General features: G+C 38.8%; 1 protein-coding gene across 9 annotated transcripts in view; it reads right to left on the bottom strand.

The window, feature by feature from the left end:
- PKNOX2 (PBX/knotted 1 homeobox 2) overlaps positions 1-21,335 on the bottom strand; it is a 429,286-nt gene that overhangs the window by 273,468 nt on the left and 134,483 nt on the right. Inside the window, exon 1 of one of the 9 annotated variants that reach the window (XM_007495069.3) lies at positions 1,768-1,887. The exons of the other annotated variants lie outside the window; for them this stretch is intronic. The gene's annotated coding sequence lies outside the window, so the exon portion shown is untranslated. Of the gene's footprint in view, positions 1-1,767; positions 1,888-21,335 lie in introns of those variants that run through there. 9 annotated transcript variants of the gene reach the window in all.

The following is a 21,335-nucleotide window of genomic DNA, read 5'->3' as shown; positions in this document are numbered from 1 at the left end:
AGGAGCATCATCTAATTTTAATCCCCTCATGGTAAGGACGAGGAAACCAAGATATGGCATGCTATTCAAGGTCACATGGTTAGTAAACTTTAGTGAAGGGTTTAAGCCCAGAACTTCTGATCCCAGTTAGTCATGCCAGTCACTGTGCTAAATGCTGAGGATGCAAAGAACAGCAAAAAATAGTTCCTGACTTCAAGGAGTTCAACATTTAATGGGGAAGATGACATACAAAACACCATGTACAAATACAATAAGTACAGGATCAATTCGAGAAAAATCAACAGAGAAAAGAAACTAGCATTAAGGAGTATCAGGAAAGACAGGTGAGATTTTATGTGGGACTTGAAGGAAGCCAGGGAGATCAGGAGATGGAGAGAAGAGTTCTGGAGACAAAGGACAGCAAGTGAAAATGCCTGGAATAGGGAGATCCAGTGTTATGTTTGAAGAATAATAAGGAAGCCAGTGTCAATGGAATTCATAGTATGTTGGGGCAGAGAAAAGAGTAGAAGACTGGAAAGTTAGGTAAAGGCCAGATTAGGAAGAGCTTTAAATGCCAAACGGGATTTTGTATTTGATCCTAGAAGTGAGAGGGAATCAAGAATTTATTGAATAGTGGACTGGGTGATGGAGAGTTGTGACAAGGTCAGATCCTAGTTTTAGGAAGATCAATTTGAAAGCTGAGTGGAGGATAGACTTGAGTCAATAACAAATGTGTTAGCAGAATTATGATATACAAGAAAAGCAAAGAAATGCTCCACTTATATTGAACCTCAGATGGGACCAACTTACCTCAGCATCAGCTTAGTAATTTTTTTGTCTTAACAGAGGTCAAGTTAAATTAAAGATAACCAGAGAAGACCTACCATGATTATGATCACATTAGAACTGATTAAGTACACCTAAAGGGCTATAAAATTGTGCATGCCCTTTGACCCAGTAATATACAACTACCAGGTCTGTACCCCAAGGAGATCAAAGGGGAAAGGACTTATTTGAACAAAAAGATTTATAGCAGTTATTTTTATGGAGGCAAAGAACTGGAAATTAAGAGGTTGCCCAGCAATTAGGAAATGGCTAAACAAGTGAAGCATATGATTGTGACAGAATACTATCATGCTATAAGAAATGATAAACAGGAGTGTTTCAGAAAAAATCTGGTAAGTCTTATATGAACTGATACAAAGTGAAATGAGCAGACCCAGAAGAACATTGTACATAGTAACAATAATTTTGTACGATGATTAACTGTGACTCAGCTATTCTGATCAAGACTATGAAACAAGATAATTCCAAAGGATGCATAATGAAACATACTTTCCAACTCTAGAGAGAACTGATGAACTCTGAGCACAAACTAAAGCATACTTTTTATACTATATTTTTCTTCTCTGTATGGGTGTGTTTGCAACATGGCTAATATGGAAATATGTTTTATATGACTTTGCAGGTATAATTGAGATCATAAGCTTGCCTTCTCAAGGGAAGATTGAGGGTTGGAAAGGAGGACATTTGAAACTTGGAATTAAAAAAATGAATATTAAAAATGTTAACTTAATTTGGAAATATTTAATGACATAAATGAAAAAATATTTTTTATAAAGAACTGATTAAGCAAGTAAGAAAGAGATAGAATTATCTATCCCAGAGAAAGTTGAAGAGGAACATAATTATCTCCAAGTCCATGAAGAAAATCAATTCTATTCAACGAATATTTATTAAATGCCTATGACAGAGGAGAAGTTGCCTGGAACAGTTGAAATAGTTTACCTTTTAAAGTCAGGAAGGTCAGAGTTCAAATTCAGCCTCTGCCACTCACAAGCTTGGTAAAGCTGGTCAAGTACCTTAACTTCGAAGTGCTTAAGGCAGTGTACTCTAAACTTTATAGCTGTGGAGGGAATTTCCACATACAGAGCTTATTACACAGAAAAAATCATGGATCATTGAGTAGGTATAAAGCACAATGCAGGGTGCAAGACATACAACATAGTCTGCCCTCGCACAAATAACTACAGTATAAATCAGAATGTAATAAATGTATAAGAAAGGTCAAACGAGTTTACAAGACAGGCTATAAGCATGGATTTGGAGCTTGAAGGGAACTTCAAGGTCATTAAGCCCAATTTCATTTTACAGATGAGGAAACTGAGGCCTATAGAAATTAAATGACTTGCCCAGATTTACATAGGTATTAGGTAGACAAAAAAGGAATTCAAGCCTAGGTCAACCTGCCTCCAAACACAGCATTCTGTCTACTATTACCCTCTAGTGTACCGCTCTTTATAAATGAGCTATTGGGCCAAGTATAGACATTCAAAAATACTCCCAGAGGAAAAGTGCCAGACCTCCAGGCTGCAAAGGTGGCAAGAGAGAAGAACAGCACTGCCCTCCTTGCCCCAGGCGAACCTCTATTTCTAGCTGTGGCTAGTAAGGACGGGGCTACAGGCTGTGTATGGACTGAGGATGGGGCGCTAATCCCAAGAGGAGGGATACATTTAAAAGCCTATCTTAGACTTATTCTAGGCTCCATAGAGAACTGTCCCATTTGGGGGTGGAGATGGAGGAAACCAGGACCCCAGTAGAGGCTCCTTCTGCGCAAACAACCATACCTGAAGCTGACACCTGCTTCTGCTTCAAGGTTACAGGTGGAAGGTACAGAGCTCAGAGACACCTTGCCTGGGGCTGAGTGTGAGCCAGGAAAATGCCAGCCCTCGCCTCTCCCACCCCACTCCTTCTCTCCATTTTCAACCCAAGAATGGGAAAGGGTTTACAGCAGTTTTACTGGGAATAACAATGGCTAAAAGGGATGGGGGCTGAAGAGGTCTCCCCCATCATCTCTCCCCTGGTCCAGCTTCCCTCCCCCCAACACGGTGTGGCTGCCATTTCCCGGGTTTATTTCCATCCCACTGTTCCTATCAAAGCCCTAACAGCACATATTTTGTTAATTGTACAAACCTAATGGGGGAATGCATTGGCAAAAAAGGGTAATGACCATCAGACCAGCAATAAAACAAAATTAATGGCCCATAGGAAGAAATCATGTCCACTTAATCCCAGCTCTGAAACTCTAATAGAATAATGGAATACCGAAGGAGGGTTTTTTCTTCTCTCTATGCAGATTGCTTACACCATGTTAATCACTTGCAAAGCAGGCCACATACCACTCCAGCTCACATGACCCTCCAGGGAAAGTAGCAGACCAGAAACATTTAGAGGAAGGCTCATTACCAGCATGCATTGCTAACCAACTACTCAGGTCCCTAGTGACACAGAGACAACTGATACGGGGTGTCACCATGGCCTGTCCAGGGCCTATCTTTTAAAGCCCAGCTGAAAAGCTACATCATACCAGAAGAACTCCTTGATTCCTCCAAATGGTAATGATGCTTTCTTTCTCTAACCTCATTTAGAGCCCTTTGAGCCTCTCCTGTGCATGTTCCATTTTGTCCTATGACTATGTTTATGTGTCATACCTTCCTCCTGGGGAGGAATTTCATGAGGAGAGGTACAATGTCTTTTGAGACATGGCCCAGACCAGCATGAGGTGGGGGTCAGAATACCAAAGTGTGAATTCTACTTCTGCCATGTGAAGAGACTTTAGTCTCTTTGCCTTAATGGAACTTGGTTTCCTCATCTGTAAAATGGGAGATCGTAACTTTTGTTCTGCTTATCTGCTTACCTCACAAAGATGCCATAAGGATCATTGTCATCAGCCTCATCCTCACAACAGCTAGTATTTATATAGTGATTTCTTTGTGCTAGTCACTGTGTTAAGCACTTTATAAACATTTCATCCTCACAGCAATCTGGGGAGGTGGGTGCTATTATTATCCCTGTTTTGCAATTGAGGAAACAGATAAATAGGTTAAAAAACAAAAAAGACTTGAGTATCTGAACCTAATTTGAACTCAGGTCTTCATGACTTTAGGTGACTCTAGCCACCAAACCACCTAGCTACCTCTTCAAAGCTACCCTATCTAAATGTCTTTATAAACCTTGAGATGTCATTGAAACATAATTTATTATTATTAAGGTTTTTAAATTCATCCATTGCCTATGTGTTCTGTACTCATTAGGGAGCTGATACATTTTTGCTAAAGTTCAAAGGACTTTCACATCTATTCTATCATTTGATTCTAAGATGGGGGGACTCAGTTTCTTATCTGTAAAATGAAGGGGTTGTACTTGATGTTTAATATACTTTCTCATGAATATTGTTTTTTTTTTCTTTTTTTTAAACCCTTACTTTCCATCTTGGAATCAATACTGTGTATTGGTTCCAAGGCAGAAGAGTGGTAAGGGCTAGGCAATCGGGGTGAAGTGACTTGCCCAGGGTCACACAGCTAAGAAGTATCTGAGGCCAGATTTGAACCTAGGACCTCCCATGTCTAGGCCTGACTCTCAATCCACTGAGCTACTCAGCTGCCCCCTCATGAATATTGTTTAAAAAAAACAAAAAAACAAAATCTGACCTAAAAAAGATCTTTCTACACATGAGAGCAAGAGAAGAGAAACACAGAAAAGGGAGAGACAGAGAAAAGGAGAGGAAGTTGGAAGGAAGAAAGGAAGGAAGGAAGGAGGGAGGGAGGGAGAAAATGAAGAGAGGAAAGGAAGGAAGGAAGAAGGGAAGGAAAAAAGGAGGGAAGGGATGAAGGAAAATAAGGGAAGGACAGAAGGAAAGAGGGAGGGAAGAGTGTTGGGGAGAGAAGGGGAAAAGAGATTTTAAATATGATATTGTCTAAAAAAGGTAGGAATGATGAATAATTCTAGCAATTACCTGAGAAGTCTAATTTTTTTTTGCTTAGAAAAATAGATTTTTTCCTCTTGATATTCTAGTATTACTAAGAGGAATTAAATGCGTTAATTTATTAACCAATCAGGCCAGGCCATCTTAATCACTTTGCTATCTTCTCCCCTTTCCCCCCTCCCCAATAGAAGAGGTAAGCAGAGCTCCCTCCTCCTGTGAAGATTACAGAGCATGGAGAACAAGTGTGAAAGCTAAGGTGAGGGCCACCCTCTGCCCTCTTTCCCTCCTGTGGACATTCCCAGGGAGTAGCTTCCATGCTCAACTCCCCTATAGATATCTATACTCCTTTCTGGTCTAATAATTTAATATGTCACAGCAAATACAGCTCCTAACCACCCTGCCTCCTTTCTCATTCCATTTGGGAACAGAATGATCACAGGGGTCTCCTTAGCAGGAAAATGGCAAAATGCCTAGGTAACTAACTCCTCAACCTGGGCCTCAGGCCTTAGGCTCATGGTGGATAGTGTCTTAGTCTTTGAATTCTTAGCCCTAAGAGCCCAAGAAGATTGCAAGAGTCTCTAAGAATGAGACAAGATCAGGACCAGCTTTATACAGAATGAAGAATGGTCCATAAGATGTGATTTCAGCACCAGGAGGCCCCAGCCTTCCCCCCACACCAAGATTTTCTCCTATCCTCTTAGTGATACCTATATTTCTATACTTCCAGGGACAGAGCTTCCTAGTAGGGGATGTGGGGCTAGGTAAGCTTTGAAGGAAGATAGGAGGGAGCATCATAGAAGGACTCAGCAATACATAGTGGCAAGTTCCTATGAGGGATGGAAGGAGAGCTTAACCCCAAGAGGTCTGGGTCATATCACATTAGGATGGGACTAATTTAAATGGCAAACAGGTATTTTCCTGGAAACCAATGGGAAAATTTCACTAATTCACTATCTGGTAAAAAAACGAAAAATGACATGGGGCTGGTTGAGAAGGGGGTGGGGAGTAGGGGTAGGAATGGGGTGCATGGATGGGAAAAAAGTGGAAAGAGAACTGTATTCCACCAATACAGCCTAGGGAAAGGTGTGACTAAGCAGTAATTAATGCACAAAAACCTGGAGATTTAATGGATCTCCCCCTCCCCAAGCTCAATGTGATTCTAAATGGTAACATGGCAACCATAATAGCCAATGCTATCTTCCTTCAGTTTTATTTTAAATTATAGTGAAAGAATTGCCGTGACACTGAAAATCAGAATCTCAGAGTTGGATGCCACCTAGGATGCCATTTGACTTAACCTTTACTTGAATAAGGGCCCTCTCTAAAATGTGCTGGACAAGGTGCCATCTGCCCTTTCACTGAAGACCTTCAGTGGGGGGGTGCACTTACTCCAAGTTTCACTTTGGAATATCAGGAATAGTGAGAAAGCTTTTCTTTACATCAAGCATGAATTTGCCACTTTTGCAATTTCTAATCATTGCCTCTAGTATCTCAAACAGACAAATTACTCACCCAGTTGTATTCTGTCCTGGTCAGAAATTATCTCAAGTTCTTTATTTGTTTCTGGACATTACAAATACTGGGGGTATTTGGTATAGAGAATAGAGAATGGGAAGAGGAAAAACAGGAGTGTAGTGTAATAAAGAACCATCACACTTGAATCAGAGAAGTGGGAATTAACTCTTGACTCTACCATTTACAATTTGTGTGACTTTCGCCTCCATCTTCCTAGGAAGTTCTCTGATCCCTCTGAGCCTCAACTTCCTCATCTGTAAAATTAGAGGCTTGAGCTAAATGACATTTAAAGTACCTGTTAGCTCTCTCTCAAATGTATGGAAGATTGATGAAAGGTCAAGAATTTAGAACTTGAAAAAAATATAAGAGATTACTTAATCCAGACCCCTCGTTTTATAGCTAAGGAAAAGTGACTAGGACAAGGTCATACCACTAATATGTAGCAGTTAGAATTCCAATTTACATCTTTGGACTCCAAGTACATTCTTTTTACCACTGGAGCAGAAGTTCCTCCCCCCACCCCCCAACACCAGGGATTAAGCAAATTTTGGCTCAATATAAAGAAAATAACTCCCTAACAGAACTGTCCAACTATGAAAAGAACTGCCTTGAAACGTAATAAGTAAGATTTGCTATCACTACAACCAAAGGCTTGGATGTCAAAGATGTCATAGCGAGAATTCTAGTTCTTAATGAGGTTATACTAGGTGACTTCTGAGTCCCATTCCTATTCTAAAATTCTTTGAACCTTTGAACAATGACATTGAAGTCAAAAGATCTGAGTTCAGTTCCTTAATGTCACTTACTAGTTGTGTAATCTTAGACTGATCATTCAATCTCTCTGAGAATGAGATAATATTCATACTACCTCAGTGGAGGGAAGACAAAAGGAGAAACGTACCCACCACATTAGGCTCTTAAGTCCATTATTAGTTTTGGATCCTTGGCAGCTACATGGTTCCTTTGGCACACTAAGCAAGAACAATGAATCTAGTCAATGCCCCCAGGTTCTAATTGACTCTGTTATTGACTGTCATTGACTCCCTTTATGGTCTTGGGCAAGTTCCTATTCTCTGAGCCTCAGTTTCCTCCTCTGTAAAGAGAGGGCTGGGAGTTGGGCTATATAATAAGGGGCTTTGTTCCGTATCCTATGCCAGAAGCTCTCTGATTGTGTCAGGAAGAAATCTCCCCATGAAAGACACAAATTCACAGGTCTCAAGCTTTCCAGCTCCAGATCCTCAAAGATCATAAAATCCATACTTCTCATTTTTATAGAGGGGAAAACTGAGAACCAGGTAGGTGAGATAGTCATCTCAGAGAAAGGAGAGGAAACAAAGTCCTCTGAACCCAGAGTCAATTACTTACCACCATGCTATTGTTGTCTCTATATTGCTAGTCATGCGGCAAACCCTAATGTAATGTTGAATTGAGTTGGCTAACTATGGTTTGATTCAACATATTCTTAGCACCTTCAGTTGCCTCTCCCCTCTGGTAGGAGGCAGGCAATAAACTCTTCCCAAGGCCTTCCTTTTGGAGGACTCAGAACTTTCTAGAGAACTCTTAATTTTCCATTAGTCATTTTGCTTGGGTTTGACCTCACAGAATATCAGGCCCCCCACAACCACCTCTCCCACCAAAATGGTCTTTCAGTTTCTTTTCATAAACCATCTTCTTTGAGATTGCAAGTTCCAGGAAGACAAGGACCGTCTGTCTTTTTCTTATTTGTATCCCAGTATTTAGCATGGTGCCTGGGCATGGTAGGCACTTAATAAATGTTTTTTGAACTAGTTTAGCACAGTGCTTGGCATATAGTAAAATCTATGACTTTATATCTGAAAACTTAGGTTCAAATTCTACCTTATGCTTCTCATTACCGATGTGATCTCAGTACACTGATTTGTTTTTGTTTTTGTTTGTTTTAAAAATCTTTACCTTGTGTCTTGGAAATGATATAAATTCTAAACCAGAATTGCAACAAGAGCTAGGCCGTTGTGATTAAGTGATTTGCCCAGGGTCACACATCTAGGAAATTTCAGATTTGAACCCAGCTCCGCTCAACTCCAGGCTTGGTATTCTATCCACTGTGCTAAGTAGTCATCTCTGGTTCCCTGATTTGTTAACTCTGTTTTCCTCATCTGTAAAAAGAGAGAAGACCAAACTAAATAATTTCTAAGGTCTCTTTAAACTTCTAATTGAATCTTATGAAACTCAGTTTTCTGGCAAGTGGAAACTTGCTAGGTCTGCTTTGTGAGTGAGTTCTACCTTAGATATGAATAATAAGTGCCAACATTTCATACCACTTTAAGGTTTACCAAGGAGCTCTACATATGTTGTCTCATTTGGCCTTTACAACTCCATGAAATAGATACTATCATTATTCCCCTTTCATACACTGGAAAAGGAAAAGGAATCTGAGAAAAGTTAAGTGACATGTAAAATCACAGAGCTAATAGGGGTCTGAGGTAGGCTGCCTCAGATCTTCCTGATTCTAAGTCCAGAACTGTATCCATTATATTACCCCAAGAGCTACCAACCTCAAAAAAGAGTAGGGAATGAAGAGATTTTGGATGAAACACACAACTAACACTATTTCCCAAATTCCACCAAAAAGTAATAAAAGGGCCTCATCATCATAAGATAAGAATGCACTGACAACCAAAGAAAGAAAAGAGGACTAAGAAAAAGAGAGCAAGGAAAATGGGGCCTACAAAATTCTGGAAAAGATGAGATTGACTGCTGGAAGACTAAGAACAAAATTCAGGGTACAATAGGATAGTAGTCTCTATTCTGAATGGAAACACTAGCTCATTCCCCAAATGATGAAAGATGACTTCCAGAGAAAGAAATGTCAGAATCAGGTGGCTATGGATCAAAGCATACTATCTTTCATATCAATGTATTTTTGGTTTTATTTTGAGGTTATAGTTTTGTATGGGTGAGCTCTTACAATAGTGACCAATATGGAAGTGTTTTGCATGAGAATAAAAGTAAATTTTTTTAAAAAGGTGACTTTTTTGTAGTAACACTCAACTAGAGGAACATGCAAAGGGAAATGGGATATTCAAAGTAAAAGGCTCTTCTGCTTGAAATAAACAAACAAAAGAAAAGGTACCTACAGTAATAAAAAAAATGATCAGGAACATTAAGTGAATGAAGACAAGCAGTGTCAACAAGCATGTATTCTTGATATTGCAGTGGAGATATTGTTCTTTAGTTATTTAGTTGATATTTAGCTGACTCTTTGTGACCCAATGGACCATAGATATCACTGGGGTTTTCTTGGTAAGGATACTGGAGTGACTCACCATTTCCTTCTCCAGTTATTCCAGTGAATTCATTGTCAGGCAATCAGAGTTAAGTGACTTGCCCATCACTGTGGAATGGCTTAACAAGTTGTGTTATATGATTGTGATGGAATACTACTATGCTATAAGAAATGAGGAACAGGATGCTTTCAGAAAAACTGGGGAAGACTTATATGAACTGATCCAAAAGGAAATGAGCAGAATCAAGAGAACATTGTACACATTAACAGCAATATTATATGATGATCAACTGTGAATGACTTTGCTATTCTCATCAATACAATAATCTAAGATAATTACAAAGGACTCAAGATGAAAAATGCTCTATCTACCTTCAGAGAAAGAAATGATAGAATTTTTGAATGAAGATTGAAGCGTACTTTTTAACTTCATTATTCTTGGATCTTTTTAAATCTGTGTTTTCTTTTGCAACACAGCTAATATGGAAATATTTTACATGGCTACATGTATATAATCTATATCAAATTGCTTGCTTTCTGAAGGAGGGTGGCAGGGAAAAGAATTTGGAACTCAAAAAAATTTTAAGTGAATGTTAAAAATTATTTTACATGTAATCAAGGAAAAAATTTAATTAAAAAAAAAACAACAACTAAAAGGCAAAAAGAAAATGGCAATAAGAGAGGGTAAAGACAGGGCAAAGTAGTTTCCCTAGATGGGCCCTATTCGAGCCTAATCTTTCTGGGCAAAAACTTAAAAAGTTTTTTGTACCCATTTATGGAGGGTAACAGGGAAAGAAAGTCAATTAAGGTCCTACCTGGGCACCAGCTCAAGAGATAAGAAGAGCAACTTCTTTGTATATAACTCCTTTGTTTTAAAAGAGACTCCAGCTATGCAATTAAGATTAAGAATGCCACTCATGCAAATATATATGAAATAAAATAGGGCCACTAGGTCACAAAATTGCAAAGCCACAAGTTAGAGCACTGGATCTGGGAATAGAAGACCTCAGTCCTAATCTCAGTTCTAATAATGTGTAGCTTTATAACTTGGAACAACGTTTTTACTTTCACTCAGTCTCAGTTTTCTCCTCTGCAAAAAGAAGGCACAATGAAAAGTTTTACACTTATTCTGCCTGGTCACAGAAGATAGACCTAGGATCATTGGGTCTGACATATAGATTTAGATTAGAGTTGAAAGGGACCCTAGAGATTATTTAGTTAAATTTATCATTTAACAAATAAGGAAACTAAGATACATTAAGTGACTTGTCCTAGATCATTCAGCTAGTGAGTAGGAGAACCCTCATTTGAACCTTTCCAGATTCCAAATGAATTCATTTGGCTGAGTATAAGAAGGAATTTCCTAAAAAATTGAAAATGACCTGTCTTAGTAGATCATGCATTTCCTATTGTTACAAGTCTTCAATTGGAGGATATATAACTTGACCTGGGTAAAGGAGTAATACTAGTCAGGGATTGGGCTAGATAACAAATGTCTAAGGTTTCTCCTGATTTTATATATATATATATATATATATATATATATATATATATATATATATATATATATATATATATATATATATATATATATATATATTTTAAATGAGTCTAAGATGGGCAGCTAGGTGGCACAGTGGCTACAGCACTATCAGGAAGACATCTTCCTGAATTCAGATGTGGCCTCAGATACTGGCTAGCTGTATGATCCTGGGCAAGTGACTTAACCCTGTTTTCTTCAGTTCTTCATTTGTAAAAAAGTTATCTAGAAAAGGAAATAGCAGAACTCCGGTATCTTTGCCAAAAACAAGAAAACAAAAAACCAACCCAAAATAGAGTCAAGAAGAGTTGGACACAATTAAAACAACTGAGTAACAACAACAACATTAAGTCTAATATACATACTTCATAGTTATTGTAAAGATAGTTATAAAGAGCCCTGTAAATGTGAATTGTTATTTAATGTTCATCTTGTGAGGAGAAAATTTCTGTAGCAGGAAAACCAAAGTTCCTATTCTTTCCTTTCCCCTTGGATGTATCCTTTCCCTTAGGACTCACTCTGCATGGTACTCTCTTCTGACTCTTGTTACCTCTTTTTCAGCAGGGTTCACTTACTGAAGGGTGAGCAAATCATTTCCATTGAACAAGTGCTGGGGAAAGTCTCATGGAAATGAAGCATCTCACTACCAACTTTGGTCCAAAACACAGCGGTTGTCCATCTTCACTAGATTTTTCCATTCCTGTCAACATATTCCCTTTATCACCCTATATTTCTTCTGCCCTTTGTGACCAAACTCCTTTAAAAGGCTTATCTACCAATTATCTGATGAAGAAATCAAAGACATATGAAAAAATGATCTAAAATCACTACCAATTTAGAGAAATGCAAACCCAAACATCCTAAGATATTTCATACCCATCAAACTGGCTAAAATGACAAATGTTGGTGAGGATGTAAAAAAATGGGAACACTGTTGTTCACTGTTGGTGAAACTATGAACTGTTCCAATCATTTTGGAGAGCATTTTGAAATTACACCCAGAGTTATAAAATTGTATATATATCCTTAGACCCAGGAATAATTTTCCAAAGGAGCTCAGGGAAAAAGAAAAGAACCTATATGTTCCAAAATATTTATAGCAGCTTTCTTTGTGATGGCAAAGAACTGAAAATTAGAGGATACCCATCAATTGCAGAATGGCTAAACAAATTGTGGCATGATTGTGATGAGCAGACTAATTTAAAAAAACTTGGAAAGAACTACAAGGGATAATGAACAGTGAAATGAGTAGAACCAAAAGAACATCATGCACAGCTACAGAATTAATATTGGAAGAATAAATTGTGAATGATACCTCCAGAGAGCGAACTGAAAAGTGAAAACACAAAAGAAAACACGTCTGTCTCCTGGACAATACCTTCGGTCATTTGGGGAGGGTGGGGAGGAGTGGGATACTTGTAGATAAATCCTATTAATTAATTTTTTTAAAGAAGAGAATAATAAATCCAAAGCAGGAAAGCTTTGAAAGTTTTGTGTAGTTAATTATGTAGTTAAGAAGAAAAGCAAGTTAAGTATATAAGAGATTTGTGATTTCATTTATGTACAATCTTCTTCTTTGTATATGGAAATGTTTGTTTTGTAAAATTTGAAAGAAAAAAACTAAAAGAAAAAAAAGAAAAGCCCTGTCTACAATAATTGCATTCACTTTCTCTCCTCTCACTTTTTAAGCCCATCCAGTCTGACTTCTGACTTCATTCCTTCAAAACTGCTTTCTCCAAAGTTACTGATTATCTCTTCATTGACAAATCCAATGGTCTTTTCTGGCTTCTCATTCTCCCCAACCTCTTTGCAGCCTTTTACACTGTTGATCACCCACTACTCTTTGATAGTCTATTCTCTTTCAGTTTTATAAATACTACTTTTTCCTGATTTTTCTCCTGCCTATTGTATTGCTCCTTCTGAATTACCTTTGCTAAGTCTTCATTCCTCTAACCATAGGTTTCCTACAGGGTTCTATCCTGAGACCTCCTCTCTTTTCCCTCTATACTACTTCACTTAATGATATCATTGGCTCCCATGGATTTAACTACTATCTCTATGCTGATGATTCTCAAATCTACATTTATTGCCCTAACCCTTCTGTTGACTTCCAGTCTCACATTTCTAATTGCCACCTTCTCCACTTCCAAACTTCTCTATTACTATTGAGGGGACCATCATCTTCCTAGTCCTCCAAGCTTTCCCAGGTAGTATTCTTGAATCCTTGCTGTCTCTTACAACTCTCTGCCCCCTCCCCCACCATCTTGTTGCATCATCTCTTGAATCCTTTGATATTGCTAATACCCTAGGCTCCATGTTGGTGAACTTTTGGCACATATGGTGAAGGGGACTGCTCCCCTCCCCCTCTTCACTAATGCCTAAGGACATTTCTCACTTCACCCACCCCTCTGCCCAGCAGTCCAATGGGAACATTTCCTCCCTCCCCTGTCTGGGGTAAGGTGGGGGGCTCACATGCAGTTTGGGTACTCAGTGTCTAAAAGGTTCACCATCACTGCAGGATATAGGTCAACATTTCATGCTTAGCCTGTTACAACAGGCTATTTGTCACAAGTCTCTCCCTACTCCAACCCATCATCCATTCTGCCACCAAAGCAATTTTCCTAAAGGGGAGATCTAGTCATATACTTTTTTCTTCTTCCCTTCCCTTATACTGCCACCCACACCCCTGCCCCCACTTAATAAACATCAGTGGTTCCCAATCCACCTCTAATATCAAAAACAAAATCCTGTTTAGCATTCAAAGTCCTTCATACCCCCCCCAACCACCCACATACATATATTTTTCTAGTCTTCTTATTATCCAGGGATAATGGTCTTCTGCCATAACTTGAACAATCACTCATCTCTGGACATCTCTCACTGTCATTTATGCCTGGAATGCTCTCCTTCCTCATTTATAATTACTGTAATCTACCTACTTCCTATATTTCTACCTCCCTCAAGTTCCAACTAAAAATCTCATCTTCTAAAGGAAGCCTTTCCCAACCCCTCTGGTTCTAGTGGCTTCTCTCTTTTAATTACTTCCTATTTATCCTGTATATATTTGTTTGCTTGTTGTCTTCCTCACTAGATTGTGAACTCCTTGAGGATAAAGATTAACTTTTGCCTTTCTGTATCCCCACTGCTTAGCACTGTGTCTGACACACAGTAGGTGATTAATAAATGTTTACTGACTGACTGATATCACACTGATTGCTCCTGGAGAACCTTGGCCTTGCCTAGTAAAGTGGAGCAACCCAAAAGATCTGAGTTCAAATCCTGGCCCTGCTGATAATTAGTTGTATAACCTCAGGACACTTAAATCCTCTGAAGCTGGTTTTTCTCTTCTGTAAAATGAGATAAGAACCTTTGTCATTTCCTTTACAAGGTTATTGGTAGGATAAATGTAAAAAAATCCAAACCATAAATTTTGGTGGCAGCCATTAAAGACAGACCAAGAGATTGGCTCCTTCTATCTCTGCTTAGATGCTCCTAGAAACTATTGGGTCTCCTCCCTCTATATGAGAGATTAAAGGTCCCCAACATCAATCAGCCCAATCACCACATCTAGGGAGCAGACCAGTTTCAAAAATATTAGAATGTTTCTAATTCATTATTTCCTGACATGCCTCCCAAAACTGATCTTGCATATTGTTTCATAAATAACTTAATAGGGATACAGCTTGTTTAACTGAGGCTAGGCAGATGTGCACAGTGCGGGATGATTAGGAGGAAATTTGGCTACACTGAATGAGCCTGCAATACTGATTCTCCATGGAGGGGCAGCTTATCAGAGAGGCTGGGACTCTGCTGGTGTCCCCACCTGGATCCCTAGATCACAGCAGGATCCTAAATAGCATTTGTTTCCAATGGCTTTTAACCACTAATTCTGCCCCAGAGTATAACACCAATCTGAGAATAAACGGTCTAAGAAAACAGCAGAATCTCTAAAATAGCCCCAATTCTTCCACAAAACAGCAGTGACTTCTAGGGATGCACAGCACATCTGTAGGGACCCAAGAATGATGCTAGTGTGGAATTCTGACTACCTCCTCCAGCTCCAGTTTTGCCCCAAACTTAAGACTAGACAAACTAAAGTCCTTTATTATTCAGAGCAATTTCTCCACACACCACATCCCCTACCCCCACCCCAGACTGTTACCTGTTTCTTTCCAGCTGTTGTTGCCACAAATGCTCAAATCCAGAACAAAGAAGGCAACCAATGGCAGAGACTGATTTTTGCTAGGAAGCATCTTAGAAGATACACGCCATATCTGATTACAACATCCAAAGGAATGCACTCTGAATTTAGTTCTTCATCCCAGGGATGGGATGCAGATTTTTAGGAACACTTTGATTTAAGAATATCACCTTTGAATTAACTTCAGTCTTAGGCTGCATTAAGAAAGGCATAGTATACAGAAGGAGGGAGATGATTCTGCCTATGGTCAAATCCATCTGAAGTTCTGTATTTATTTTTTTCAAAAGGTCACTGACCTTTGGTGAGGTCCAGCATAGAACTAGTTGAAGTTATTGAAGACCTTTAGACTAGAATAGAAGAATTAGGGAGCACAGCATGTAAAAAAGGAATTAGTCTTCTTCTGCCTGGCACTAACAAGACATAAATGGAAGAAATGAACAGATGCTATGAAAGCTCTATAAGCAAACACTTTCTGTGAATCAGAACTATCCAAAAGTGAATGGAGAACCCCTAAAAGTGATGAGTTCCCTGTTATTGAATGTCTTTATTTTTTTAGCCCTTACCTTTTCTGCCTTAGAATCAATACTGTGAATTGTTCTAAGGTAGAAGAACAGTAAGGGCACAATTGGGGTTAAATGACTTGCCCAGAGCCACACAGCTAGGAAATGTCTGAGACCTGATTTGAACCTAGGACCTCCAGCCTCTAGGCCTGGCTCTCAACCCACTGAGCCACTCAGCTGCCCCCTATTGGGTGTATTTACAGAGAGGTTAGAGACTCAGAGCTATAAAGAGATTCTTGTGCAGCTTATAGTTGAGACTAGATGAATTAGAAGACCCCTTCTAGTTCTCAAATTCTGTTATTCTATGAAGTGGACCCATATGAAACTATTGAGAATATCGAGGTCCAAATCCAAGACAAGGGAAGTAAGTCTTGCTAGCTGTTGTATCCAAAAAAAATCCACCCTTATAGTTGGTCCTGTCCATGAGAGGAGGATGTCTAGATTTCCTCTGGTCTCTTTAAAGCTTTTCAGTAATTTCACTGCATCTTTTAATAAAAATAAAATTATTGCATTACTCATCCCCAAACATCTGCTGACAAAGATGAGCCTCTTCATTTCTCAAACAGAATTATTAAAAGCCACAGAAAGGACAGACTTGCCCTGGGATTCTAGTGAATTGCTCCACAATGACCAAAAAGCTTGAGGAAGGAACTATGACAACCATCAAGAGAAAGGATTAGGGCTAACTTCACACTTCAGCTTCTGACAGGCTATAAGTAGCATGCATTCTCATAGAAGTCAAGGGGGAAACTGAGACCGTTGCTCAATGGTAGATGGGGTTGTTTTCATTTATTCTAGAATGAAGCCATTGTATTAAGGGTTCTCAAGGAAAATGATGAACAAAATGACAACTAATAATAGGTATTCCTCATTTAATTAAATTAACTTTTGATGATGCTGAGTAACTATATTGAATATGGTTATCAAAATATTGTTTTAAAAGTTCACAGACACCAGGGTAGGAAGAACCTTGGTACTAAATAATCTCTGAAGTCCCTTCTTCTTCAAAAAATTCCAGGATTTAGATAATCTCATATAAGTGACTGTAACCTTTAAGATAAATCTTCACCTAACCCAAGAAACTTTCCCAGACTTGACTCAACAAACTTAATACATTTTTATGTAGTTTATAATACAGTAAAATCTCACCTTTCTAGAGAGCTACTGATATATAACTATTATATAAGCAGGGGTGGGGGGTAGCACTTCGAATGTGCCCAAAGAGATCTCAGCCCATACACTAAAGTTTAAGAAGCAGATCCCTTCAGGCCCTCTTTCTGGAAAGGCATTTAGCATATTAGAAAAGAGAGCAAAACTAGAATGAATTTCAATCATCCCTCAGATGTCTTATGACCCTGAGTAAGTCATTTATCCTCTCTGTGCCTCAATTTCCTCATCTGTAAAAGGGAATAATAGTATTTCCCTCATGTGAATGTTGTGAGGAATAAAACAAATGAGATGCACAAATTACTTTGCAAACCATAATCATCGAGTTATTATTTAAATGTTAGCTATTATTTATCTATTCCCATTTTCAGAAAAGCTTAACAAGCTTAGTAATATGATATCCAAACCCAGACCAGACTAGAAGCAACAAATGAGATGTGAAAATAATAGTGAAATGACTATACATGTTTAAATGACAAATAATAAGTTGATAATATGGAAGGCCACAGAAAAATTAAAAACACATGAAAGAATTAAAAAAAAAACCCTACAGTCTTCCTTTACTATAGAGACAAATAGCATTATGTACCTCCAAAGGCTTTATGGGATGTAAGGATTACTGTATAACATAACTGATGTTCTTAATGATAACCTTGAGTCTCCAAGAAAAAATTAAATTATTTTTAATCTTCTCTCCTGAAGAAGATGGACAGATTAATCTTCCTTGGGAATAGACCTGATCATGTCACTCATAGACTCAAAACTCTTAGATGTCTCCCTATTTTGCATAGAATAAAGTTGAAACTCTTTAAACTTAGCTTTTAAAGCCCTTCACAATCTGGCATCCCTCTTTAGCCTCTATGCCTTTGTTGACTGCTCCTTATGCCAGTAATGTTCTTTCTAACCCATATCTATTAAGATCGCACACATTCAGGTCAAATGCCAACTCTATTGGGAATCTTCCTATCATCCCTGCTCATTCCCACCATGTCCCAACCCCTCCCCAAGTCAGAATGTTTCTTCCCTCTCAGACCTCGTTTTAAAATTTGTTTTGTACCTCTTATACTTACCGCAGATAAATCAAATCAATTAATCAGTCAAAGAACTAGCCTTTACTGTGCCAAGCACTGTGCTGGTTTCTGGAAGATACAAAGCCGAGAATGAAATAGCTCCTGCTCCCAAGAATCTTGGATTCTATCAGAGGATATAGTATGTATACAAACAGGTAGATACAAAATTACAGAGTAATTTGTGGAAGGGACAGGCAGACCCTGGTGGCTAGAGGGATCTGGCTTCATGAAAAGTGTCTTTGAGCAGTTTTGAAGGACATAAAGGTATTCTAAGAGGTTGAGATGATAGTGATGCTGGATTACTTTACAGGCACTGAGAACAACCCAGTTCAAAGGAAAGGAGATGGGAGTATTGGGATGTTGTGAGTGACAAACAGCCAAAGCCAGTTTGGGTGTAGAATATGAAAAGTTTAAAACTGCATGTGGGGTGTAACTTCATTCCATCCCATCCAGATCTGTCATTCCTACTCTATCATTTATTTTCAATCTCTTCCTCCACTAGTTCATTCTCTACTGCCTTCAAACATGCCTGTGTGTCTCCAATCCTGAAAAAAAACCCTCACTAGATCCTTCCATCCCTTCTTAGCTAACACCTCAGAAAAGCCATCTACAATAGGTGCCACAACTTTCTCTCCTCTCACTATCTTAACCCCTTTAAATCCAGCTTTTGACCATAACATTCCCCCTAAACTACTCTCCAAAGTTATCTACTATCTCTTAGTTGCCAAATACAATAGCCCATTCTTCTAGACCTCTCCTAGCTTTTGAGGGTATTGACACTCCTTGACACTTGCTCTTCACTAGATCTTCCAGGAACCACTCTCTTCTGGTTCTCTTACTTTTCATTTGCTAGATCTCCATCCAGATCATGTGCTCTGCTCCATAGCTTAGAACTGCTATGGAGCATAGCACTTGATCTCTTCTCCCTCTATACTAACTACTCCAACTCAGTATCTCATCAGCTCCCAGGGATTCAATGATTATCTATGTCTATGATGATTGTTCTCCAGGTGCTGACTTCTCTGATGACTTCCAGTCTCTGTCTTATCAAGACATACCAAATTGAATGTCCAATAGATATCTTAAATTAAACATGTCCAAAACTTAAATCATTATCTTTCCCCCTAAATCCTCCCCATTTTCCTACCTTTCTATTACTGCTTAGGGTGACATCATCCTTGAGGTCCTTCACTTGAGGTTCACACCCTAGGCATCATCCTACACTCCTCACTATATTTCACCCCCCCCATTATCCAAGCTTTTGCCAAGATCTATTGATTTCATTTTTGCAACATTTCTCAAATACAGCCCCCTTTTCTTCTCTTGACATTGCCACCACTCTGGTACAGGACCTCATCACCTCACATCTGAATTATTAACAATAGCCAGATGGTGGGTTTGACTGCTTCAAGTCCCTCTCTACTTCAATTCATACTCTCTTCAGCCACCAATTTTCCTAAAGACAGATCAAGTCAAATCACTCTCCTACTCAATAAACTCAGGTGACTCCCTATTGCCTCCAGGATCAAATACAAAATGTTCTGTTTGGCATTCGAAACCCTCTATAACCCAGGCCCCTCCTACCTTTCTAGTCTTCTAATCCTTTATTCCCTAGAATATACTCCTTGGTCTAGTAACGTTGGCTCCTACTTGTTGCCAGGAACAAATCCACTAGAATTTCTCAGCTCAGTGCATTTTCTTACTCTCCTCTATACCTGGCATGCTCTTCCTCTTCCACTCTAAGACTACTAGACTTCCCTGACTCCCTTAAAGTCCCAACTAAAATATCATCTTTTACAGGAAGTCTTTCACAAGTCCTCTGAATTCTAGTGCCTTTCCTCTGTTAATTATTTCCTATTTCACCATTACATATTTTGCTTTGTTTGCATGATGTCTCCCCCATTAAACTGTAAACTTTTTGAATTCAGGAACTTTGCCTCTTTCTCTATTTCCAGTGCTTGGGCACATAGTAGACACTAATAAATGTTGCTTTGCAAATTGACTTCTATCCTTTTACAGTTTCTCTTCTGTTCATCTTCCCATAAAAACTTCTAATATTCTGGATTCCTGAACTGTGACAGAAAAAGCTTTCAACCATATTTGGACAGGAACTTGATCCTCCACTTCTGGCCACTTCTAAACCTCTAACCCCTTATGTGACATCTTTCCTCCCCAGATCTTACTATTAGAGAGTAGAAATGATCTTACTTGTAAGGATTTGTATTCTCAGCCCTTAAATTGCTGGCACATAGAAAGTGCCTAACAAATGTCTTATTAATCATCCATTTAAAGAGTTGCCAAGACTAGGTGAGTGTCCTCGGTTTCTCCTGTTCCACCCCACTCCACTCAGCACCTGATATAGTCACTCAATGTTTACTGAATGACAGCCGTTTCCAAGGCATAAAGATCTCTGAACTTTCACAAGTTCACAAAATAGGAATTCAAAGCCCAGTTCTGTCTGATACCATTTAAATGAAGTTAGCAAATCTCTTAATCCTGTGGGGTATCAGTTTCTTCATCTGAAATTGTTGAAAATAATTCTCATTACCACATATCTATTTGACTAGATATAGTCAGGTGGTGTAAGGAAAGTTGTTTATAGCCTAAAAATCACATCGAAACAGAAGTTATTAGAAAGTCTCCCAGGACCTGCAAAATATTCATGAACCTCTACTTACTGGTTTCTCAAAGATAAGTTCCAGTTCCAGAAAAACTCACAGCAATTGTGCTATGGGGTCAGGAAGTGAAAAGGAAAAAGGTTCCATCATTAATTGAAAGGCTTACTTGCCCATAAGCCAGATTTCTTTCAGACTCAGAGCGCCTTCCTTTTTATAGCAGCCAAGAAAAGAAAGGGTTTCCTGTAAATGAATATCAATAATGATTGGCTCTCCTTCCCCACCCCCACCTCTCAGCCCCACACCCTAAAGAATCTGCCAATTTTGCCTTTCATGCTTTGGTCACACCCAGCTCTTATAAGGTGACCCAACAGTAGAGATACAGAGAGACCCTCTGTTATAACTGCCGGGCTAGGCTCAGAGGCCAGAGGGTCCAGGCAAGAGATGGTATCATTATTTAGGTACAAGACATTTTTATCAAATTGAGGAGAAATATGTCATTCCTATTCTAAAGGAAGACTAAAGGTTAATAATTTATATATAACTAGATATATAATTTTTTTACAACCTCGAAACAAATTGCATACAAAGCTTATGTGACATTGGAGGGAATTTTGCCAGTGTTGCTCAGTGAAGCATAATTAAATATATGCAGCCC

This window comes from Monodelphis domestica, chromosome 4 (genome assembly GCF_027887165.1).
Source record: "Monodelphis domestica isolate mMonDom1 chromosome 4, mMonDom1.pri, whole genome shotgun sequence".
Lineage (NCBI taxonomy): Eukaryota > Metazoa > Chordata > Mammalia > Didelphimorphia > Didelphidae > Monodelphis > Monodelphis domestica.
The sequence above is the reverse complement of the archived record's forward strand: the minus strand, read 5'-3'. Positions and strand labels throughout refer to the sequence as shown.